Source organism: Protopterus annectens, chromosome 10.part0, assembly GCF_019279795.1.
Source record: "Protopterus annectens isolate FY-2018-M chromosome 10.part0, PAN1.0, whole genome shotgun sequence".
In the NCBI taxonomy this organism is placed as follows: domain Eukaryota; kingdom Metazoa; phylum Chordata; order Ceratodontiformes; family Protopteridae; genus Protopterus; species Protopterus annectens.
Window position 1 is genome coordinate 1,739,569,577 of NC_056744.1, and position 24,774 is coordinate 1,739,594,350.

The 24,774-nt window shown below is 36.5% G+C and overlaps 1 protein-coding gene across 4 annotated transcripts in view; it reads right to left on the bottom strand.

Annotated features, from left to right (window-relative positions):
- Window positions 1-24,774, bottom strand: part of LOC122813969 (neurotrimin-like) — a 2,345,907-nt gene that overhangs the window by 1,645,279 nt on the left and 675,854 nt on the right. The window lies entirely within an intron of this gene.

A 24,774-nucleotide genomic window follows, 5' to 3' on the forward strand; every position in this document is an offset into this window, starting at 1 on the left:
TTACGGGTGAATACTGGGAAAGGCCTGAATGATAAAATCAACATTAAACTCATGATAGTGAGCAGGGACTTAAAGAAGCAGGAATGCAGGCAGCTTTATTTGTTTATGAGAACTGGCTTATAAAGCTCTACAGTATGCTATGCTATTCCATATGTCACTTTTAATCGTTAAGTTTTTAATAGTTTCCAATAGTTTTCATATGTGATGTATGACTTTAAATACTGATAGGATGACTGTCATAATTTATGAGTTAAGTATAAATGCTGCAGTATATTATTTGTTAAATGTCTGATGAAGTGGCTGGTGCCACGAAAGCACTCACCGTCTGTTTTTTTCTATTAAAATTACTATATTTTATATAGCCGTGGTTTGATACCAACTTATTTTGTTGTTCTATACAAATATATATATATATATATATATATATATATATATATATATATATATATGTGTGTGTGTGCGTGTGTGTGTGTGTGTGGTGTGGGTCTACTTCATATGATCTAAATTTCATTTGACTGAATCTCATTTGACCGACACCATAATACTGAAATTTCTAAAATCTGAAAACTCACGACTGAAACTCATAAGAGTGAAATCTTACAATGCTAAATTTCAACATAGTAGTGGCAGCATGCAGAATACTGTAAAGCAAATTAACGGTATATGCCCTATTCCCCACTGTAGTGCAATCCTGGAGTTAGTATATATAGTTGGGGGGTGGGAGCCACATCACCCCACATTGGGGGGTGTGAGGGTCATAACCCCCCACCTAGCTTGGCTTTATATCATTCAGTTTCTGTTAAGAGGGTACATATATAGTTTTTAAATTCTGGAAACAGTTAGCCATTAGTGTTGTAAGTGTACATGTCAACAGTTTACAATTTAGTATGTTGAAATTTAGCATTTTGAGTTTTTAGTCTTATGAGTTTCAGTCAAGTGAGTTTTCAGTACTTTGAAATTTCAGTATTTTGGTCTCAATCAAATGTATTTTAGTGTGTACATATATATATATATATATATATATATATATATATATATATATATATATATAGATATGAGAGTATGCTTTCTGTCTAAATGCCAACATATCAAAACACAATTTATCTAAACTCATTTCATCTAAAACAGAAAAACTTAAAAATAAACAATGTTTTTTTTCGAGGAAGAAAGTCCCAATACCCCCCTCATACCCTCTTAAGCTATTTATAACAACGCCCTGGTCACACTACAGTGAAAGAAAGGGAAAAAAAAAACATTGGAAGTGAACCAACAGCTTGAATAACCCAGCACACTGCATTAAATCAAACTGTAATATCACTTGTGTATGTTATGTGTATATGTGTGTGTGTGCGTGTGTGTGTGTGTCTATACACACACACACACACACACACACACACATATATATATACATATCTATCTATATGTGTGTGTGTGTGTGTTTTCTCCTATTTTAGTGATTGGTACAATGTTGACTTGCTAAATAACATGAACTGAAGGTCACAAGACAAGAATGTCGAGGACTACATATTTGAACAATATTGAACATTGACTTTCCTGACGTGTGTGGACACAGGACCAAGTGCTAACAAGGTTCCAGAAGGTGTGACAAGTTTGATTGGTTGAATGAGCAGTCCTTGTCATTCTCATCTTGTGATCTTCTGGTGATGTTATTTAGTGATTTGATATTGTAGTGATTGTTAAAACTAAAGTAAAGGGATTGATGCATATATAAATACACACACAAAAATAACACCAATGAAATATTTCTGCAGGATGTCAAGACCTACCAGCCTAAATTTTAATATACTAACTTTAATATAATATGTATATATATCCACAAAAAAGGGTTTGTATGGAAATGTATGCACATATTGGCTTTTTCCTACAAATTAGGAAAATGTGTATATTAGAGAATTTGCTATAATATATATATATATATATATATATATATATATATATATATATATATATATATATATATATATGGTTTACTATCAAATAGTCGAAAGTCAGAACATAAAGCTATTATAATGTAGAATCATGTTGTCGAAATTCAAAACAGGAAATCAGTCACATGGTCAAAAAAATCACCCCCCCCCGACGTGGGGGGCTGTGCCCGCCACACCACCCCTTACTATATATTCTAACTCCAGGGGATATACACTGCCACTACTATGTTCGGATGAAATGTAATGTGGTGTACTGCATTTTTTTGGCGAGTTGGCTTTCGGCGAGGACTATCAAATGATCAAATTCAGTTGGTTGAATTACATTGTACATTCGACAATCTGACTGGGAGATTATGATAGTTGACTAAATGATTTTCCCATTTATGATGATCAACTATGTGAATTGCATTTCTTGGTCTTTCAACCATTTGATAGTAAACCACACACACACATATATATATATATATATATATATATATATAAAGGACTTTTAGTTCATTTCTTAGCATGAAATGACTTTGAACTGTTGGCAAAAACTGGAAAATTTAGGAGAAAAAACTCCAAATACAGGGTGGACATGTATAGTCCACACAGAAGGCAGGCAAGACAGGTATCAAGCTGTAGAACCAAGCATTTGAAGTCAGAATGATAAATTATTTCACTGCATTCCCATCCTCTGGACTATTCATGAAGAAAGTCACACTCTCCAGGTTGCTCTATGCAATCCCAACCCACCATGAACCTCAGGGTACAGCAGTACCTCACTGCAAGTTGAGTAAATAGAAAATTGCCATTATTGATATGCCAGAGGCCTCTCCCATATATTTACTGGTCTTTCTGTTAGGGATGAATATCTTATCATTTACTGAGGAAACTAAAGAAATAGTACATAATTCCTGGTTTAATCTACTTGATTGCTTATTGCCCAAGCTTTTCCCTAACTTGTCTGAATATATTTGCTGTCAATGGTGCACCATCTGATTTCTTAAATATATAGTTTTAATGCTTATTTGTCCCCATGTGTGTCCAGGTCCACCTCTTCTCTTATACTGCCTAATGGCAATCCACTCTCATCACATACTGTCTTCCCTCCAAAAAAATGTATCCTCTTGTACACTGTAGCTGCATTTTATTTAGAGAAAGTCCCTTCCTATCCACCGGTACGGAAAACATGTTCTGAATTCCCCTGACTGAAGATCAAGTGCCATACCGATTCTTCTGGTCTTTTGTATGGTTCATTTGCTGCATATTTGCCTGCATTTATTGACATATTGGGTTGAAATGACATAAAAACACAATGCAAAGAATATATGTGAGTTTTACAAACACATATATAAAAAGATTTCTAAAGATTAAGGGTTTTATAAAATAAAAACAAATATTTACATTCTCTCCTGACACATCAGCAGCATCACATCTGACATATGGCGCATTATCAATGCTTATGCTTAGAGAATGGACTTACTGTACATCAGTACCCTGACTGGAGAATGAGTGTTCTCCACCAGGGTATTAATGTACTAGCAATGCCCACTGAAAAATGAGGCTGCCACTTCACAGCAGCATATCAAGCTGCCGTGGAGATCGGTAAGAAAAAAAAATAATGGTTGCCATTATTTCACTCTCGTTAGCTGTTTAGCAAGTGTAAAATGTAAAAAAACATGAAGTAAAATAAAAAAAAACAAATGGGTGTGTATGTGTTTATGTCTATGTGTGAGAGTGTATGCATGTATGAGTGTGACAGTGATATCGGTTGAGCTACTTTTTTTACACTCACTAAGCACTGTTTCTGCTCTTTAGCAAGTGTAATATAAAAGCATGTGTGTCTGTGTGTTTGTGTTTGTGTGAGTCTATGTGTGTATGAAAGTAAGAGAGAGAGAGAGATGGCAGAAAATAAATGAATCAGAAAAGTGTGTGTGTGTGTGTGTGTGTGTGTGTGTGTGTGTGTGTGTGTGTGTGTGTGTGTGTGTGTGTGTGTGTGTGTGTGTGTGTGTGTGTGTGATGGCTACCGGCGGCAGCAGTAAAGAGGTTTGCATACCTCTGCACCTTTCAGCTGAAGAAATCTGGTTAAAGCCTAAAATAAAGGGGGAACAAAGGCTGTAAAATAAAAACAGATTTTAATTACTGCTCTTATAAAATTACAAAGTTGCTAAAGTAAAGGATATATGTTAGCATGAATTTTCTGAAGGAATTAAAAGTCCGAAGTAGAAATATATGTCATTATTTAGTAATTTCAATCTCCAATGACTGTCACACAAATGATTTAGGAGCATGTCATTATTTAGTAATTTCAATCTCCAATGACTGTCACACAAATGATTTAGGAGCAAGGGGCCAAAAATAAATAAATAAACAAATAAAGTAAATGCTTTGTTATTTTTTAAAAGTTATATTTTGGATGTAAAATGCTTCGTCCAAAACCATTAACATATACTACAGCAAGTCTGAAACATTAGACAGAGGAACTATTCTATATCAAAAATATACTAAAAAAAATGTAAAAATAATATATATATATATATATATATATATATATATATATATATATACATATATGTAAAATACAAACATTTTCAGAGAGCTCATTCTCTAAGTGCAGTAATGCCCAACAGGGTGTGTGTTAATGTCTAATTAATGCCCTTCCAGGGGTGTAGAGGCCAACCACCTGCAGAGTAGGACTCATAACACCACTAGTTGGGCATTAATTACACACTAACACACACACTGTAGGGCAGTAATGCCTGCTTGTAATCCTAAAACTGTCACATTTATGCCACTTGCTGGTGGATTGAAGATTAAATGTTTTTACACTGCAGAAATACATTCAGCCAAACAAATGAGACCACTTAAAACAGCCCTGTAAATCCGAGACTTGATTAGAATTAAAATAATGAAGGAAAATTATATTAAAATATTAAACAAATTATTGCACGGTCAATGTTCTCTTTTTTATTTTAATGTGAAAAATGTAATTAAACAATGCACATATACAATCTCCAATAAAAATAATGACACCTAATTTAAATAAATGAATAAAAATATTAAAACGTATAAAAATTTTCACCATGACCAGCCACCAGGAAGTAGGATTTTTTTTAAACAGTAAACATCATTATTGAATTATTTCTTATGATGTAGGCAATCATACATTTATGTAAATGAAAACCAATGAGGTCTGGTAACAAACCAATTTGTCCAGGGACATCTTTAGAGTGGGGTTAGATAAATATAGTAGTAGGCGTTAAGAGGGTCGCTGGAAGGAAATGGTTAAATGGGAAGGAGGGATGGTTAGGAGGGAATGAGGTAAGGATAGGGAGGAGATTAAGGGGCTTATGCAAATGTAACTGGGTAAGGAATCACATTTTGGTGTGAACTTGCTAAGGCAAGGGTTATGTCAGAGATGACCTGTAGGTATTCCTGGAGAGCAAGTAGGCCTCGGGATACTGGGTGGTGAGCTGTAGTGGACAGGTGGTTTGTATAGGTGACATATAGCTACATGTAAATTTTTTTTTGTGTGTGTTGTTTTTTCTTCTCTTGCTCTCTTATGGATAAATAACCCTAGGGTAGGGGATGGGACACTGTTGTTTTGGCTACGTTCTGTTTTATCTTTATATCTGGAAAAAAATGATAAAACAGTATCACATTTGGCAATTCTAAGGTTGTTGGTCCAATAACTTGTGTGTCATTAACAGGGGATGTTATCATTGGTGGGGGTGGTTTAGGTCATTTTCTTGTGAAGAGCTCAGTTTTTATGCTCTTGACCAGGGTCTGGGATTCGTTGGAAGTGGGGTAGGCTACAGTAGCTGTTCTGAGGTAATTCTCTAAGCTGCAGCAGTGGATGGCTTTTCGTTGGCCCTGAGTGAAGCAGTTATGACTGCCTCAGCACATGCTCCATATGACCATGTGCTCCATAGAGTGCACGAGATTAGTATAATTAGAATCATTGTAATTTAAGTTTATAGGGTGGTAGAAGAATGTATTCCCATATGATAGTGTCCGCCTGTGCAGTGGGAGATCAGGTAAGGGAAGAAATGTAGCTCTAGTCACTTGCTAGAGACCAGATGTACTTCTTACCCAAGAGCATGCAGTTGTAAGGTCTGCTATATGGTTTTATTTATTTACCAGGTGGAATGCTGTGGTGCTGTTAGTTAGTGGAGCATAGCCATGCTTGCAGGCTGTGAAAAGGTCATTTCTTTGCCACTGTTGGCATACTGGTACTGCTAATATTGTATTCTTTGACTTGAAGGAGCCTTATACCTTGGTCTGTTTATGGGTTTCATTTGGTGTGTGGCCAGCCGTGCAGGTATTTTGGAGATTTGTCCGAATGGTGCAAGACTGAGGAGATAGTGGCGACAGGCATTTACTCTGTGGTCATGCCACCCCCCTCCCCCCCAAAATAAGAGTGAACCATGGGAAATCTATGACCATAACAGAATGCTTAGAATGCTCAATACTATCAGGCATTAAAATGAGGGATTTCTACTCTGGTGGGTAGTTATAACACTACAGGGCTGCAGAGATGGATTAATTAGTACAGAATTTAAGTCAATAGTATGGGGAGAAAGCATTTCCACAATCATCACCAGAGCTTGGAGACTTACATAGTCATCTTCTATACCAACACCTCAATTTTTGTTTAATTACCCAGTTGGGATTGTACAAGGATTTTCCTCATAGCCAGGCTATGCTGAGTCATGTCACGTCATAGGTTGCAGTCCATTTGTTGGAGTTTTAGATAGCTGCAAGTAATGGTCTGCATGGTCTGAGGAACGGTCAGGGCAGAGCTCTTGTTGCATGCTCTCCTGTCAGCAACAAGAATAAAGGAAGTAGAATAGGGTGGAACTACAAGGGAGTGGAGAATTCTACTCCTTGATAATTGGGTAGGGCCGAGCGCACTATGTCAGTGCATATTATTTGAAGAATTCAACTGCAAGGTAGAGTGAGGATCTAATAATTATACTTTCTATTTGTTTGGAGTAGTCTGGTGTTTCTGTACAGTAAATGTTCTGTAGTAATAGCATCTTTTGCAGTATTAGTAGGTTTGTGTCTCTGACTCCATGAACATTCACGCCAAGTCAGTGTATATTGCTTAGTAATCAAGTGACAGGGTAATTATCATCAATTACTGCTGTGGGTGGGTTTTATTTATGGGGGCTTGATGGTCACTGGGCTTGACATATGAAATTAAATGCATTAGTTCATTCATCTGACTGACATCAGCAACTTATGGCTGGATGTTACAGTGCTTAAATGTTAAACTAATGCTAAGTTCATGCTATGCCTGTTTTTAGGATACACAGTGCTGTTGGCCAATTAATCATGAGATTGGGGTCTGATCTAAATGTGGAAGGTAGATGCTGGACATCATAGAAGTTGAACATTTCCATTTGTCTTCTAAAGTACAATAAAATAAAATATTGTCGTTTGTTCAGTTGTGCAGTCCATGCAGCAGCAGTGGTTGGTGGCATTTTTTGTAATAGTATTTATTCGCATTTTCTGTGTGAAGTTTGTTATATGCAACATTTCTAAAGATGATGGTTTTGTTTCATGGTGAATGATCACAGTTGCTTTGTTTTAACTCTTTATGTAACAGTCTTGTTTAAGTATGACTCATCTAAAAATAAAATAAACATAGTGGAGTATATAAGTAAAAAATAAATAATAAATAAAGGAAAGTGGCAGTTCATCTGGAGATTTAAATCGGTAAATAATGGCAACATTTAAGGTTTGGACTTCATATTCCCTTGTGAAATGCATGCTAATTCAGGTTTTGATGGCTAGCAACTTTATAGGGTATGGGAACAATATAAAGAACTCCTTTTGAACTTATAGTAATGAAGTTAAGTTTTGGTGCAAGGGTTCACGTTGCATGGAAACCACTGGTGGGGAGTGGAATAGCGATGGTTGCACTTGGCCATTGGTAAGAGGAAGTGATTGCTTTTTCATGGACTGGGGTATGGAGACTTTACAAGGGCTGCTGCATGATGCAAGTAACAGGCAGGTGTGGTGCATGCCTGTTAAGCATTAACGGCCGGGAAGGGGGTGGGGGGTTGAAAGCTTGTGGTGTCTGCAGCTTCTGAAACTCAAATAATTAACCATTCTGCTTAGGTGCTAGCAGGAATTTTTATCCTTAAACACTTAAAGAATATATTTGGACTGGGTAATAGCATTTTTTTCAACCCTCTACACTTGTATAAAAAAAAAACATAAATAAATACATTTACAAGTGGTTCCATACACAGAAGATGGCCACTGCTATGAAGAATCTGACCAGAAAACAAGGCACAGAAAATGGCAAAACTTGAATGTAAAATTTAATTTAGGAGGAAAACGTGTGGCCAGCAGTTGGGGGAGATGAATCTCACAGATGAAAACAGGTAGGATACTTCTATTACACTATTACTATCTTGTAGTTGGTTGTCTTTGCATCTTCTATCTAAAACACTTTGCGTAATGGTTTACTATTTTGCCAGAGGAAGGTTGGCTTTATGGTTAAGATATTGCCCTTACAGACACATGGTGCAGGGTTTTGTTCTCCCATGGCTTAATTGCCTAGCTTTAAAATGGCTACAAGGGCATTTAGCTCAGTACTAATCTAGGAGCCTATGCCCATGTTTCCTCTAATTGCAGTGTCTGAAACCTTTTTGGAGGGGGGAGGGGGTTGCTGGGAACTGTGTGCTTACTCATCTAATTTTTTTTTCTTTTAGGAGGAAAGAGGTTTAATCCTGGTCCAGTCAAGATTGCTTGCTTTAGGAGGTGGAGATGCATGAGTGCAGTCACTAAATGGTGGCAAGCATCTGCTGCTTGTGTCATATGACCATTTTACAGCAGTATGTTCCTTCCCTGATGGTGAAAGGAATTGCTAGGGGAGATGTTGGTGCTAGGTTTTGGAGCTTTTCTCTCAAGGCCTCCGGTGAAAAATGTACCTATGTCCAATCAAACTTTCCCGGAAAAGAAGTGTAAAATAAATAAATAATAAATAAATAGGTTATGGTGGATAGGGGATGTGGGGCAGGATAGCAGCTGTGCAGTTGAGGAACAAAGTAGGCCCTTGGCAGGACCTAAGGTTGTCATGTTTTAGGTGTATGCAGAGGATTTACAGTTTTCTTTGTTCTTGCAGATCGCAATGAGGTAGCAGATGGCAGAAGTTCACAGCTGCAGCAGTTATTGGCCTGAGGCAGGTGGACTCAACAAGATGGGATGAGGATGCAGTGGAAGTACTGGCAGCTGAAGAAGTACACCAGGAGATGGGAGGATGCTGGAGTGGTTAGTATTGAGGTCGCAGATGGGGAAATGCACAGTGGACATCAATCAAGTCGGTAGCTGGAAAGAGGTGGACTTGAAAGGTGTTGGATGCTGCTGTGATGGATGTTCCTACCACTGGCAACTCAATACTGTGATATCATCCAGGAAAGTTAACCTAATATGAACTATGAAAGGGGATTTGTGGGTGTTTTTGTGAGTATGAGTGGTTGAATGAGGAGAGTAGGGATATTTCAGTTGGTCAAGGAGCTTTTAGCTGCAATTACTTCAGTTCCATGGGTGACAGGGTTAGGTTAATTTCCTAAATTTTGGATGGTGGCTTATGCTGGAACAGTAGGTTTGATAGTGTGAAGTTCGGCAGACATTGCCAACTGTCAAGGGTTGGTGTTGGTCTATGGAGGGCATTGGCCTACATTTTGTGTGCTTATTTTCATGGATGTAGTGATGTCATTAACAGGGCGGATGTTGTTGCCAAATGTTTTCTTGCCTTATAATAGTGGGTTTGATCGCAGATTATTAGGTGATTGATCCATTAGAAATGAAACCTCATATTGGTCATTTGTATATCGACTGTGAGGAAAAAGGGGACCCAATTAGACATATTTTGTTTTCGGTGGCATTGAGCTACTTAGAGTTTTGGTGGTACACGGTTCTGGTGTGGTTTCACCTGGCGGGGGTTTAGTATTTTGGTGTGCCTTCTTCTGTTCCCCTTCTGATTTTTGGATGTTCATTTCAATGAGTTGGGAAGGGAAAGTGAGTATTTGGAGGTGGCTTGATAAATAAGCAAGTGGAGGTAAGGACGCTGTGTAATTGGTTGGATGTTAATTCAATAAGTAGTAAATGAATTGAGTGATGGGATGCTGCTTTATGTTAAATAAGTGAGCAGAGGTAAGGAAGCTGCTTATTTTGTTGCATGTGTAACTCAATAAATGGAAAATGAAGTGAGTAGTGGGTAGCTGCTTCATAAGTAAGTGAGTTGGAGGTATGGACACTGCTTACTGGGTCAGGATGAGCAAGGTCACACTGTCCTGATTAACATTACATGGGTGTTCATGTTGGTAAATGAAGTGAGTGATGGGACGCTGCTTCATAAGTAAGTGAGTGAAGGTATGAACGCTGCTTACTGGATCAGGATAAACAAGGTCATACTGCCCTGATTAACATTACATGGATGTTGATGATGCTGGAATTCAATCAGCTATACTAAGCTGTAATTAATAAATATAGGCTAATAAAGTTATGTTTATAGAAGTTTACTAAAGGTCGTCAAACGTCATTCGGTGTGATGTGTTTATTGAAGGGGACTGTGGCACACCATATTGACATATTTTCCATTACATACATAATACATAACTTATAATTTTCTATACAGTCATCATACGTCTCATCCTCTTATCATAAGAAATCTTGACAAAGCCCAACAAAATAGGTGGACAAGGCCCAAAAACTTAGAAACATATTTTAAATAGTCCTCTTATAAACTTAGAAAGTTGTTAGAGCAACGGAATTTGTTTTAAAATACATTTTCTGAAGGATCTGAAATCTGAAACTGAAATGTATATCATTATTTACTGATTTCATTCTTCAGATCATCCCACTGATTTATGAGAAAAACACAAATTGTACGAGAAAAAAACCAAAAGCATGATCCAAAAAACTAGACATTCTGTGAAAATTTGGACAGCTGGGATGTATGGCAGTCATTGTCAGCCAACCATTACATAGCTCCTTCAATTTCTGCCTTTCCTTAAACCTCATTCCTTCTCCAAAACATTATTCAGCATGCACTGTTCCCACAATTCCCCTATTTTATGTAATTTGCACTTACCCTTTTCTCAAGCTCCCACATCCAGTTGTTTTATCTCTGTTACTATATTCACTACTACTAGTACAGTTGGTTTAGAGTTTGATTTCCATTTTTCTAGTAATTGCTTTTTAGGCAGCTACCAGAATTAAACTCAGCAAGGTCTTACTATGTCTGGGCAATTCCAATTCTGTATAATAGCTCAAAAAATAATTTCTTTAGTTGCACGAATTTGATCACCTAATATTTCTGACATAATAAGCTGCAGAGAATTTGGAAAGTCTGCCAACTCATTACACTCCCAAAAATGTGTTCCCAGTCACCTCTTTCTTCCCCATCACACCTCAATATTTGCAATCTACCTGAGGAAACCTTCTTTAGAGTCTGCTTTGGGGAAAAAAAGTACTTACGGAAACACTTCTGAGCAAAGATCCTAAATCTTCTGGACATTGTTGCATATTTGGGAGCCATACATAAGCCAACTGAACTTTGGTATCTGAACTAAATAAAAATAAACTAATTAAAACATAAATAAACTGTAATGCTAACATGTTCTAAGATAATTTTTACTACTAAAATAATAAAAAGGATGATCTGACACTAATAAAAAAGAAAAAAAAATACATTCAAAGTTATTACAGAAGTAGAACCCAAAGCCCACCATGAGGTATTTTTTATACAAATTTATGTAAATTAACTAAACCCTTATTTTTATACAAATTTATGTAAATTACCTACACACTTACTTTGTACTTCTTAGTATTAACTTAAACAATTGCTAAAACTGTTTGAAGACAAAGTGCAAAAAGTACAACACTATTCCTAAATAAAGAAAATGGATTTTTTTTGACACCTGAAATTTCTTCTGTTGTAGGAATAGGAAATTCTGCCCAGCCACTTCATTACGGCTTTTGCCACTCATTAAAAAAGTTGTTCTCAAGCATACAGTGCATATTTTAATATTTCATATATACCACTCACATGTGCATGCCTCCCTGGATGCTATGTAGCACACACACTAACTCCGATGACCCAGGAGCTAGCCCTGATGTTCTCTAGCAATCCTGTAGAGGCAAGATACACAGCAAGTCAGACTGCTGCTCTCTCCAGAGGATGGCTGAGCAGGCAGTGGTCACTCATATCCACCTTCCACACCCTGACATTGAAAGTGCCAAAGCCAATAATGGAACTCTGGTTGTCTTTTCATATTTAGGTCTGTATCGCTCTATGTCCTACAGCTGAGAATTATGTGTCTTTGTACAGATTTTAAATATTTTGTCTATTTAATAGCATCATTATTACCGTGTGTTTTACATTAACAAACCTTGTGTCTACTTAGTTATATAAGGGTGGAATGTTTAACAGTAAGCTATCCTGCAATACACTATGACTTTACAGATGATATTATGTAGTCTTTTGATGCAATGTATTTCTTCCTGTCCATTCTGTACCACTGTGTCTCTAATAGTGAGAGCTTGGTTCTTGTATTTGCTGGACTATTTGATTTGTGGAGATATAAGAAATCCAGGAAAACTGGGACCCTAATGGCACAAAGGAATGGCACAGATGTCCCCTCAGAAGTCTACAACATACTAAATAAAGAAATAGTGCTTACAGTCTTTTTGGTAGTTGATGTTTTTTAATCCAGTGAGCTTCTTAATTAGGAACCTATGGATCTTTGTAAATTGTTATATGTCTAGTGAGGTATATCCCAAAGAGGACATTGTATTAAATGACTGGCCTAATAATTTCTGAATATAAGGGGACAATGACTGCTTTTTGTCTAGATGATGGTCTTTTGGCAATTATTGTACTACGTGTAAAGACATCCTGGTTACTGTCATTATTTGATGATAAAAGGAGATAGAGTTATTAACCTAAGTTCCATGGTCTTTAAACACGTTCTCATTTTGGAGTGGACATTTTCTATATTATATCATGGGGGGAAGGGTCATTTACCAAATGTGACAATGTTATACTTTTTAGTATTTAATATGAGCCAAATTTTAACATATCATGTACTTACAAGAGTAAGTTTTTGCTGCAGGGGGACTTGACAATGACTTCCAGTTTATAGTAATTTGCAAACTTGGTCACCTTCTTACACTCCGATAAGGCACCACCTCCCCTTAGTGAATGGGTTCTGTTTTTTACCAGTTTGCTATTCATCTTATTTCAAATTGATCTATTTGTAATGCATTATTATTACTAACTATGCATGCATGGTGATAGGTGTCAAATGCTGAGGCCATGTCAATGTACACTGTATTGACAGCATGACTATTGTGGTGTCAAATGCCTTGGCCATGTCAATGTACACTGCATGGGCTGCATGAGTATTGTATGTCAAATGCCGAGGCCATATCATTGTACACTACATGGACTGCATGAGTATTGTGTGTCAAATGCCTAGGCCATGTCAATGTACACTACATGGACTGCATGACTATTGTCAACAGCCTATGTTGCCTTTTTAAGCAAGTTAACCAGATTCATTTGACAGGATCTACCCTTGACAGAGCCAAACTGCTGTGGGACAAGCCTCATAAGATTTTTAATATCAAATATTATCAGGTCAGTTATAATATGTTCCATGTCCTTGCAAATGGAACTTTTTGCTGATGGGCCTATAATTTCCAGGGTCATATCTGAGACGACCCTTCTATAGTGATATCATTACTGCCATGCACTATTATTACTAACTATGCATGCATGGTGATAGGTGTCAAATGCCGAGGCCATGTCAATGTACACTGTATGGAGGGCAAAAACATTAGCTAAACATAGGATCCATAGTTTAATAGTTTAGGAAATGGCTCTGTCAGAGTTTAGTACTGGGTATTAAACAGTAAGATATACTGTCAGGTCCCCTTGATGAAGTATTTTTAGTCTTCAAATGCACTTTCACTACATGAATGATGATGGGGTGGTGGGAGTCTGAGAGATTCAAGGAAAAGTAGGATTTGGATACTCATCTAAAGGGTAAAATTAGCACTGTATGTGTTTATTATTATGGTGGCAATGTCTTCTGGATAAGAGGAAGTAGTGCATTTATGAAAAATTCTGATAATTTTTGGATGGTATTTACTAGTTTCCTAATGTAGCTAAAGAAAGATTTGCAATTATTCTTATCCTGAGATGCTAATCAAAGTTCATGAGCTGTTTTTGTAGACTTTATACAATTTTTTTAAGTTTATACTCAATTTTCTTATGTTATAGTTGGCATGTGAGTCTTTTGAGAAGCTGCATACCTTAAGGATTTGTTCTCTTTTATTGCATAGTTTATTTATATTGGTGGACCACCAGAATGGCTATTTTTAGACTTCCAATTATATTTACATCTGTTTGGGACTGCTATTTCTATATATTTATCCACACAGGCAAAGAATTCCTTTGTGAAACTACCTGACATGGCAATGACTGGGTGATGCTGCTATAAGTGAATTTTGAAATTCCATTGTATTATTTAATGGGATTAGTAAGTTTGAATTTCTTGAATTCTGATGACTAGTTTCAGTGGCTTTAGACATTTGAAAGGTAGAGATAATTATATTTGTAAGGATAAAGTCAAGACTATTATGTCCTCTAGTGTGTTTATTAACAATCTGGTAGTTTTTGTTTATTAAGTCTGTGAAGTTTTGGGTATAACCTTAAATGTAGGTGTAGGCACTCCAGTTTATTGAGGGATACTTAAAGTCTCCCAAATTAATGGATATCACATTTGTAAAGAGTTTATTAAGAACTTTATGAACTTTGCTTGTTTGTCAGGGGACATTACTGTAACAGGCTATAAACCAATCATTGATACTGTTTAGTGTGACTTGGTGTTCAATGAGCTCGATTAGTCAGTCTCTGAGAATCTGTCTAGAAATTATATGGTCTCTAAAAAAATGAAAACTTTGCCACAGTTGCCATCAGGTCTGAAGGCTTGGTTGGGTGCAAATCCCAGGTACATTGGGAGTGCTCAGAGAACATTTAAACCATGGTTCTTCAATTATACACAAGTGGATATAATTCAAGTGGAGAAAAACTTGAAAACTGGTAGAGTTGGAAACCTTCACAAACCACTTCGAGACAATGTTTATTTTAGCGCTTTCTTTCACATTTATTGTTGAGAATTTCTTCAGAGAAAGAGGAGACTTCCCAAACTCCTCTTTTTATACATACAATCCAGGAAATGATGTCATTCAATTAAGCATTCAACATTAAAATTATTAAACCTTAATATACGTTCATCAAATTATAAATATGTGTATAAAATGCTTACATATTAATCAAAAATCTAAAAATAGTTCAGTTTCAATTTCATGGGTTTCACTTGTATGGTATGAATTTAGATAATGATTTATATAATGTGAATAGTGTTCATTTGTTAATTCAATGAGAAGTTTTTAGTACATGATTAAGAGTACATATTATTCAACATTTATGTTTACATGTATATTATCATTGAACAACAGAGGACGCATATATGCAGGTATATACACATATATATATTTTTTTAGAGTGTGTATGTGTGTATACATGCATGTATGTGCACACACACATACTTTTTGGAAAGGAGGTAATGATATATTGCATTAACTGATATAGTACATATAGAATTAGTACATGACTATTTTTAGATTTTTGATTAATATGTAAGTATTTTATACACATGTTTATAATTTGATGAACGTATATTAAGGTTTAATAATTTTAATGTTGAATGCTTAATTGAATGACATCATTTCCTGGATTGTATGTATAAAAAGAGGAGTTTGGGAAGTCTCCTCTTTTTCTGAAGAAGTTCACAACAATAAATGTGAAAGAAAGCACTAAAATAAACATTGTCTCGAAGTGGTTTGTGAAGGTTTCCAACTCTACCAGTTTTCAAGTTCATTTGGTTTCAGTGTTTTGTTATTTGTCGTTTCAAGTGGAGAAGAACTTCATGGTCTGGCATTTTTTTGTTGAGACATCTAGCAACGAGCAGAGCCACCTTATTGTGATCCTGTTCCTGATTTGACATGTTAGTTATGACGGGATGGTCATTAGTTGGACTCTGCCTAAAAAAAGATATTATAAGGTAGCAAGGATCTTAGCCCTGAAATGAGAGGTGTAGGCCATGCTTTGGAAAGCAAGTAGGATTATCAAGCATCTTGGCCCGTTTTAACACGTACTGGATCCCCTTGGAATGACTCCATCTATTTAGCCAACTGTTGAAGCTAAGTATCTTTTCTTTGTACAAAGGCATAGTTCTTGGAAAAGGAATGATTCTACTCAGCACCAGAGTCTTGCCTGTATCTGTGATTTCCATGGGGTTCTGACTTAGGTCTCTGCTTATGCCAAACTGCTTTGTATCTCATATCATTAATTTGGTCTTGGGCGACCACCATGTCACAGTCATAGTCATATTTGTTAAGTGAAAGGGCCTTAATGGCCACTGAAATGTCAGAGATCCTGTCACCTGAAAGATAAATAACAATTGGGTTTACCTTTGAAAGACTGAAATGCACATTGTCGAAAGACAGTTGTGTGGAAGCATGTTTTCAAGTTTTCAGATAACCGAAAAAATGCATCGAATCTGCAATGAGCGAATGCACATTGACATTCGCTCATTGCAGATTTCGCATTTCGGATGCGGAGTGCACTATAGTGGGGATTGGGAAGTGGACTCTTTCCCCACTGTAGTGCGACCTCGGAGTTAGAATAATAAAGTAGGTGGGGTGTGCAGGGGGGCTTGCCCTCTGTATTACAATATGTATTTGAATTTGTAGTTCAAAAATCAGCAAATCTGCTTTTCGATTTGCCGATTTTCGAAATTTGGTGCAGTTCAGAATGATGGTTTCGTCATTTCGGTTTGCACAAAGGGCTGATCGGCAGGTTGATTTTCAACCTTTCAAAGGTAAACCAACAATTGCCCTGTCTTGTTCCAGCTAAAGAGAAGTGAACCAGTATGCCTGACTTTGGAGACATTAATCACTAAAAACTTTTTTATTTGCACAGTGATCTGGTGTACTGGATTTTATATAATTTAACTTCTGGTGACTCATTACTCTTTACTGAATAAATACCTGTAGGCGATGTATCGCTGGATTGTCACAGGTCCAGATGGTGTTGGCAAAGACTTTTTTTATAATTTCAGCATAAGATTTTTTATTTAGGGTTTGTGCAGCGTGTGACAATGCATGTTGCTCACTATCTGCTTTTTTTTCCCTTCGAGAATCAGGCCTCCATATTTGTTAAATATTTACATCTGTTGCCAACAGAATTTCTTGTGCTTACTAAGAGTTTATTAACTGCGAACAAAAGGCTCTTACTAGACTGCCTAAGAATACCAAGTGCTATGAGGCTGGCAACAGAAGGGAAAACAAGCAGGCTGACCTCCTATCTTGGTACTTGGCTGTGCACTGAGCAGGAATGCGGATATGAAGGAGATTGCAACTCAAGCTTTGGCAGCGTAGGGAAAGAATCTTCTAGTGCTCACTAGAATGAGCACATGAGATGAGAAAGGGAGGAGCTTCTAAAGGCAGTTTGTTATAGGAACAAGTAAACCACCAAGCATAACACTGCTTTGGTTCGGTGGGCACACTGTATTCAACATCAATGGAAAACAAAAGGAGGGAGAAAATTATTTAAATAGCCAAAAGGGAGTGACTTTGCAGAATGATACTTTACTAATTAATGATGTCAGTTACTGAAAGAAGAGGGGGCTAGACAACAATAGAGACATTGAGGTTAAGAACAAAACAAAGAGTAGGATGGAAGGTGGAATTTTTGGGTCTATATTACACGATCGAAGTTTCAAAACTTCGAATCTGATATGGTCGACACCAAATAAGTTTTGAAACACTGAAAATGTAATAAAACACAACAACCTACAAAAACAAACCATTTACATGCTCTAAGCAGGGGACAAGCCCCACTGCACCACCCCACACTCCTCACTACTTAAATATACCAACTCTGAGATCACACTACAGTGCAGAAAAGGGAAACCTTCTCTTTCCGTGCTGTACGGAGATCTCCGTTAAAAGATTCAAAGTTTCAGGACTTCGCTCATATGGTGTCAACCATATCATATTCGAAGTTTTGAAACTTCGATCTTCTGATATAGACACAAATTTTTCAGCCACTTAGTCCCCTGAAGGAAAGCTAAGTTCCTTGGGTATCAGACAATAAAAGCAATTAATTCCAAGCCTACTACCACCTGGAAGCAATCAGTACTGATACAATTCTACCTGGTTCTCAGTTTCTTTCACTAAATCACAACTAGAATATAATTACAGAAGCTAGAGCAATTAAAAGGCAAAACCATCACAGTTATTTATTGGAAATTTTTGAATGAAAATGCAAAAGGTTTACAGCTGATGTTGTAGGATCAGAAACAAAAGCACCGATTTAAAATAACTTAGTGATTTAAAACTGTTAAAACAGATGAAGACTATTAAGACAACAAACAAGAATGTTAACAGCTGAGACAGATACCGATTAAAATGCATTTAATAACAATGGTTTCTCTACTGCAATAAGTGCTCTGCAATACAAAATCGCATATATTGTGATTTGCATAATCTACCTAACACAGCATACATGTGGGGGGCTTGGCCCCCACATCTCTTAATGTGGAAGATCTGCTCCTTAGTTATGTATACTAGCTTCATAGTCACACAACTGCAAACAAGGCAAAAACCTACTATATTTTTCTGCTATCAGGGACAGTTTCTGAGTTGATTCTAGAATCACTCGTAATGAGCAGATGATAGGAAGTATGATCTCTTACACCCATTCAGAATATGAGCATTCAACAAAACTGAACACAGTCACACATATGTGGGGTTGCATAGCTTTTGCCGACACTGTTTTTATCCTAGGTAAGATTTGTCCTATTTTTGTTGCATTGTACATGTTCAAATGCTGTGTAACTGGTACTTGAAAATCAGCATGTCTTTGCAGTTAGCAGGGTGAGTGAATGGAAACATCATTTACTCTCACTGTAAACTTGATGACTGGGAAAGTTATGGTTAGGGAGGGGGCGAATTGTTTAGGGTTAGGGAAAAAGAGGGCTGTGTCTGAATTAGTATGAGAGGCATGTTGGGATTATGAAGCAATCAGGGAATTTAGGTTTGGGGAATGGTAGGTGTGTCAAGTTTAGGGAGCAGGAGAGGAGTTTTAGTTTTAAAGATGAATCAATTAATTAAAGCTTAGGGAGCAAGAAGAGATTTTCAAGGTTTGAATCAGGGTTCTTAGAGGGCCATTTAGTGGAGTGATTTTGGGTTGTGGGAGAGTTATGTATGTTTGGAGGATTTTGTAGTTAGAGGAAAGACAAATGGTATTTCATGTTGTTTGATAGGTTTTTATTTTTCTGATAGTTTGGGATTTGTTGATATATTCATAAATGACAGTGGTTTCCTTTTGTTAATGAGCCTGTATCTATCTATCTATCTATCTATCTATCTATCTATCTATCTATCTATCTATCTAGATAGAGACAGATATGTACAGAGATGGACTGATATATATATATATATATATATATATATATATATATATATATATATATGTGTGTGTGTGTGTGTGTGTGTGTGTGTGTGTGCAACCACATATATGACTCTCCTACATTGTAGTAGGGTGTACCACTGCAAATAGGTTATTTAACAATGACTTGTGACTTCATGGTGGTTAAATAGTGATTTACAGAGCTTAATAATGCAATAAGCATAATCATATGACTTTTCTAAAGGGAACGTACCCCAGTTACTGTTTACTGCAGTTCTCTTCTGAAAAACAGAATGGTTCATTAAATGCTTGTGCTGGCAACATTGGTAAACAAACAATAAAACAAAAATGTTTTTATTTAATTGAATACCTGGTGACATTTCACGTAAATATTTGGGGCTTAATCATGCTGCTACTACTTGCTCTTGAGACAGGTGACAAATCATGTGTTATTGCTGGTTGTGAGGATGAGTTATTGCTATCTCAGGATGGGTTCAGTGGAACTGTCACCCCCTGCACAGCCCTTGTCGAAAATAATTGTCTTTACCGTCTTTTTGTTATGTCATTTCTGGGATACAGGGTCTTTATTTTGGTACCTGCATTCTTTCTCTATATCTTGGCACATTCGTGTTGATGGATGAGAGCTTATTCAATCAATAATCAACAGACATGAGAAATGGAATCCTCACATCATTTTCTACTTACACCTCACAAACTAAAACAGGTATTTTACTGAGATTTTACTGAAATTATTAGAAATGAAAGGCATTAAATGGCCATAAACTTGTGACTAAAAGCAAGAGACAAATATGAAGAAAAAAGTATTTTCTTGGTACAGTGATTCGTAATGCCTCTTGGAAACATGCACTCACTTTTTTCTAAGTTAATTTTGATGCTACCATGTCTTCAAGATGAATAAATTTTGAAATCATTTCATTCAAAAAAAAAAAACAAAAAACAACAAGCAAACAAAAAACAACTTTGTTCTAAGTATGTCAGGTCAGGTTTGACTAAATCGCTTATACCTCTACAGGGGACAACTTTCTGGGTATTAAGTATAAGGAACACAAATGCTCCACTTTGTGACCTAGACTGGCTATGCGTGAGATCTGCAATAATCATATTCATGGCCATAATTTTCAAAGCCTGGATGGTCAGGCCAAAGGATACTGAACGTAGATTGCATATTAATGAGCATATGTTATAGCATTGCTAAAAGGGTAAAACTTAATGTTTTGTCATTTAATAACTATTGAAATATCTTTCTATTCTATTATACTCAACAACTTTAATTGGACTATTGCATTAAATATACATCCAGTTGTACTGTTCTGCTGTGGTTATGTTGTTACGTAAATTTACATGTATCAAGTTAACTGTCTGAACTGAAAATATAGACACGCTAGATATGAATATGGATATAGATATAGATATTTTATTTATTTCTATTTTATATTTGTTAACTGGGTAGAGTCCGGCTGGGCAACTAGCCCATTTTCAGTGGAGAACCAGGGAGATAAGCTCCATAACAATAGTACAAAAAGATTACAAAAAAATGTTAAAAGATTTACAAACAATATACAAAAAGTTTGACAGTTGCCGGCAATCACAATTTACAAAAAGGGAATGTAAAACAGAAAACATTACATTTCTTAAGCCTTACTAAAGACAGTAATATAAAACTCATTAGATACATAACTTAAAACTATTGTGGTATTTTCATTTGGTAGAAGTAAGACAAGTAGATAGAATAGAAAACATTTGATCGAAGGTATGAGAAACTAGCCAGGAGTATTAAAGGAGCATAGCCATTGTTGAGTAAGGTATTCCCTTAGGAGTTTTTTGAAGCTATGATTATCTTTGTTTTTTAAGATATTCAGGGGTAATACGTTCCACTGTTTGGCTACTTTGAAGGAGAAGAGAAAGTCACCAAAGTAATTATGGGACTTTTATAAATATAGATATAGATATAGATATAGATATAGACATGTCCTGCGTCTAGTCATATATCTGCTGGAAAATGTCATGTTAATGCAGTATTATGTGGATTAGGTAATTAAGTGTACTAATGACTAAAGCAGCAGATACTGAAACTTTCTTCCTAAATCTGTCCAGAGATCTACTTTTCTAATCTGCAAGATTATATTTAATGGGATAGATTTAGTGTTGTGTGTGTATATGTGTGTGAGTATTTACACACACAACAGTGCCTGAGATGTCTTTTATAGTGGTAATGTTACAGAAAGGGTTTTTCTAAGATAAATTGTAGTGTTAGGAACAGTGGCAGATTTAGGTTAGTGATAGCATATGTTAGCAAGGTGGGGGTGGGCTTGCACTACCTTACTAATGAGGGTTAACCCTAAACCTGCCACTAACCCTAAACCCTACACTGTACCTGAGAAAAAAACCCTTTCAATGAAAGGATTCCATAATATGGTCATCAGTGTCATAATCCACAGTGCAGGAAAATGGGTTAGGATAAGGCATGTTTTCTTTATCTTCCTTTTGTTCAGAAGAAAGAATTTGAGGACGTTGTCTCTTCCCCTTCATAGAAATGGTGACAAAAGATGAGAAAGCTTGCCTTTGCTTTTTTTTATTATTTTAGTATTTTAATAGTGCATACATGAACCTTCAGAGGCTTCAGATCAGGAGGCCAAATGCAGCTATGAGAAACCTGATTCTTGGCCATCTAAGCAGTGAAAGTCCATCTCTAATAAAGTATGGTCTGGCTTTGAAGAGGTGTTTGTCCATCTGAAGTGGGGTCCCTTAGCTGTCACAAACACTAGAATCTGAGAGTCACCAGAAGAGGGAATAGTTTAAACACAGGAACTAATCAATGTTACAGAAGGATAGGAATGCATAACATGAAACATCCAGAATGTGTGAAGACCAGTGTCTAAAAGACTGGAGGTTGCTTTCATGAAGCTTCAAAGTTCCAGGATCTATCAGGAATCATCTTGGTTTTCAAGACATATAATGGAACAACATCGTCCACATATGCTTCTACTCTCATCATCTTCATCTGAAAACTGTGACAGAAAAGTGGAAGCAGAATATGCGTTCATTCTGCTTTGGGTAGGAAAACATCTGCCTTAGTACAGTCAGACTTTGCTTGATACAGCAGGCCATTTAGAAACTGACAACTGCATGAGATGGGTCTGAAAGTTTTGTAAGCTTTACTTTTTTTTTAATTCAGGAGGAAATTGTCACTGCCATGTATTTTAACTAAAGCTTTGGATCTCTCTTTCTTTTTAGATAAAACAGATAGATACATGAGGTGGACTATGGCCAACAGTGGTTTATATACATGAGAAATACTGGACATTACTAGCTTGCTTTTATAGTTAAATGTTACTTATTATTAGAAAACTAATCTTAAGATTTTATATCGCACCATCCTACCAAACAAAATAAACACTTTGGGTCGTAACCCTTTAAATGGAAGGAGATGGTCAGAGCACCATTTCTTTGGGGAACTTCTTCCATTAATGTAATGAAAGAAAACCTCCAAACAAAATGAAACTTCCATGTTTCTGAAGCAAGTAAAAAAAAAAAAAAGTTAATACTTGTCAATAGTTTGTAAAACAGAATGCAGGAAGTAAACAAAATTATATGAAACCACTGAGCTGAACTTGTTTTTCTCTGCTGTCTCTACGTAGTACTATAGAAGTATGGGTTCACTGGTACTGGTCACACTTATGCTTAGTAGCTGAATGTACTTGTATTACGGCTTCCCTCAGATGTGTGCATACACACACACACACACACACACACACACACACACACACACACACACACACACACACACACGTGGATTACTTATTTTTTGGATATATAATTATTTAAATCTTTGTTTTGTCGAACAGAGTAACACTATTGTAAAAGTCTGCTAAACGATCAGCTATGGGAGGAGAGTTTCTAAAACTGCTACATATAGAACTGAGGGTGTGGGAACACATCTGTCCCATATGTTGGTGCAGGGGGAATTATCCTCAAAAGATTTTAAATTCTTTACTTATTTTTGATGGATTGGATGTTGAAGTATCATTTAAATGCATCACTTTAAAACTATGTTGTACTAACTACAATCTCCATATCTACAGAGAGACACAGTCACACACACACACACACACACACACACACACACACACACACACACACACACACACACACACACACACACACACACACATCATGTAACCGGATCTTCATGTCAATTACTAGTTACTGTCGTATGCTATTTCTCCTTTCTTTTTAGAAATATGTTTAGAGTTATTCGTCACGCTTATTACATTTTTGATAGAGACTGTGTCTTAAGTACCAAAATAGTATTATAGCTTCCATCACTCCTTTATTCTTTGGTGCTCTACATCAGTATATGGTGAGCTCTGAACATGACCTTTTTTTTTTTAACTATAAATGTTTCGTGAATTTGCTTTGTGAACACTTGCCTTTTTAAGGGAAATTCTGCCCTATGTACCGAGACCTATTTTACATAACTTAGAATATCATGCTCTACAAAGTTAAATGACTTTCTGGAGGCGAGATTTTGCTGACACTGGCAGGTGCATAGCTAGTATGTAATCTGGCTAGAGCTCTGTGCTGTAAATCATTGCTACTTTTCTATTAGGATATGATTTATCAGCAGAAGAATACAAGATGGTAGCAGAGGAACACTAGGTCACAGCAGCCCAATGTACGTTATAAAATATCACAAGCAATAACTATCAAGGCAACCAATAAAAGTTAAAGGAAATCATACAAGTAAGTGTATCTTACTGCACAGCTGAAAATAAAGGAGCCTAATGGTTTATTGTTTTAAATATAATGATCATATCCAATCTACAAAATGTCATTGACAGTGATATAGCTAGAGAGGAGTGATGGGGCAGATTCCCCAGGCTCAAAGTGGTGATAGTGCTAGGGGGAGGCCATAATCAGCATATCAAAAGTGGTCTTTGGTGCATAATGCCACTAGTGCCACTTAGAAATGCATGCTGGTATTACACTCATGGTCAGAACTGGAGCACTACTGTGATACTTGTGTGTTTAAAACTGTAGACTATAGCAGGCAGTCTGTTATGGTTTTAAAGGAGAAAAGAGCTGTATTTAGCTAGTTAGTTTAGTTAGTTAGTTAGTTAGTTAGTCAGTCAGTCAGTCAGTCAGTTAGTCGTTTGTTCAGGGGTGCCAAACTGAGGGACAGCACCCAGGTGCAAAAACAGCTAGTTACACCTCTAGACAGTGATAAGCATTTTTATTCTATTCCTTCCGAATAGAAAT